Raw genomic sequence first — 2,516 nt, 5'->3', positions numbered from 1 at the left:
TGTAACACTTTCAACAATGAAGGTAAATTAAATATATATATCTCCAAACTACACTGATACTACATTCTTTACTTTGTACCCTGTTAATCGAAGCTACCTTTAGCATTAATTTATTCACTCAGCAATCATCTATTGAGCTTTGTCTATGTGGTCAAGTACTGTGTTTGGCACAAGGATACTATAGAAAACTTAATGGAGCTTATAGTCAAAGCTAAAAGAAATCAATGGCAACATGCCAAATTTGAAGCATCATCTATATGTATATAAAAATTACTATCCCTTAGCCTTTAAAACTTTAAATTTAATTTTAAAACTTGATTCCTATATCTGAAAAGTTTTTGTTTGAGGTATATTATATGAAAGTGAATGATTTCTTTTTTTAAAATATATTTTATTGATTTTTTTTACAGAGAGGAAGGGAGAGGGATAGAGAGTTAGAAACATCTATGAGAGAGAAGCATCGATCAGCTGCCTCCTGCACACTCCCTACTGGGGATGTGCCTGCAACCAAGGTACATGTCCTTGACTGGAATTGAACGTGGGACCCTTGAGTCCGCAGGCCGACACTCTATCCACTGAGCCAAGCCGGTTAGGGCAAAGTGGATGATTTCTTTAAAAAGAAATAGTTAGTAGCTGAAATCAGACTGTTAATTCAACCAGCTGTTAGATAACCAAATTGTTCACTATTCATTTCCTCCACTGTAACAGCAGAACATTCCCATGCTCATCATGTAACTTGCAAGGTCTATTTGTAGGTAAAGTCTACTGGCCCACCTCATTATCAGGGTTGGTCACATGACTTGCTTTGGTCAATGTAATGTGAGTAGACATGATATATGCCATGTCCTAGCAGAGGCTTGAAATGTGATTAAAAATTGGCTCTGGTGTTTGCTAATGCCCTTGCCATAAGAATAATGTGTATAAAAGATCGGGTCTGCTCTTCCAGCTAATGCCTGAAAATTAGATAAAAGCAGAGTCACTTCTGACCTAAGGCCAACATATAATATGCACAAGAAATAAGTGTTTACTATTGTAGGCCCCTGCATTTGGGGGCTATTTATTACTACAGTAAAGCTAACACATGACTTTTACTTAAATTTCATTTGACATAAACCATAGAAGTTTCACAAGTAAGCATGTTATGGTAGACACAGAGAGGAGAGAAAGCCTCATTCTTCTTCCACAAAAATTGACATTTAAAATGCCAATTTGATCCATGCTAATCAATGTCTTTGGATGGAAAAAAATAATGATTTTTTAGCTTTCCAAATTAAAGCAACTTTATGTTTTCTTTAAAAGTTTAGTATTTTGATATTCTGTAATAAATGATGGAAGTCCAGTTTTAAGTGTTTAATTTTGTTAATTTAAGATTTAATGTAACTTTTAAAAAATAACTTTATATCCATTATAGAAAACCCACAAGTACATTGATTACAGCAGAGTTCCTCAGTGGGTGGTTGAAAGGCCACCTACATAGGAATCACCGGAGATGTTTATTAAAAATGCAACTTCACAGCCATGCCTCCTCTCCAACTTGTTGAATAAGAATCTGGCAGTGAATAGGTAGATAAATATATTTTTAAGAAGCTCTCCAGTATTTTGATACAAACTAGAGTTCAAAAATAACTTTTGATTTTCCTGTTCTTATTCAAATCAGTATTCGTGAATCTAACAATTCCCTGACTTCAACCTAAGGGCCATTTCAATTATTTTGATATGAAAGATCTTGAGAGTGAAATTAGCATAAAAATGTGGTAAAAATTCTACTAATTGATAGAAATTGTGTATCTTATAATTGTTCATAATCTCTTGAGGTGTTAAAAAATCAACAGTCCTAGGAAGCTTGTGACTGAGGAAGAGAGCTGCAATTCTTTGACTGGTTTGTAGAAAACTGGAACCTTTAATTAGTTAGAGGTACACATAAAGTCTTATTCGTTTTAATGACCTAGCAAAAGTGCATTACGAGCCTTGGCAAACTGAGTGCTCATTTCCTGAAAGTGCCTTCTTGTTGATTTGTACGATATTTCATTATTTCTTTAATGGTTGAATATAAATCATTCTTCAAATGCACTGCCCTCCTAAATTATAGTCAGGGACTTCGGTTTGCAGAATTTTAAAATTACAAGGGACTTTAGAGGTCATCTAACTCAACAACTTTATGTACTATAATAGATGAACAAACAGATTTTGAGAGAGTATGTAATAGTTTAGCTATAAAATAGCTACAAAATTCTTTACCACTGCCTAAATAATCCTTATAATATTTTTTATAACAAGGGACTAGAAATAAAAGTTTGGGATATCTACACAACAGATTAATAAAAAGCTTTATTCCTCTGAATAAAATCAGGAATCTAAATTTATTCAACAAACAAGTATTGAGGTTCTACTATGTGCCAGGTACTTTGTTAAGTCCTTAGCATACAGAGATACTAATAAAAGATGAATTCCTGCCTTCTGAGAACTCACAGTTGGTTTGCTTCAGAACCCCAATTTCTGCCTTGATTTTCACATGG

The sequence above is a fragment of the Myotis davidii genome, unplaced genomic scaffold, assembly GCF_000327345.1.
Source record: "Myotis davidii unplaced genomic scaffold, ASM32734v1 scaffold213, whole genome shotgun sequence".
In the NCBI taxonomy this organism is placed as follows: domain Eukaryota; kingdom Metazoa; phylum Chordata; class Mammalia; order Chiroptera; family Vespertilionidae; genus Myotis; species Myotis davidii.
This window is presented reverse-complemented; position numbering follows the sequence as displayed.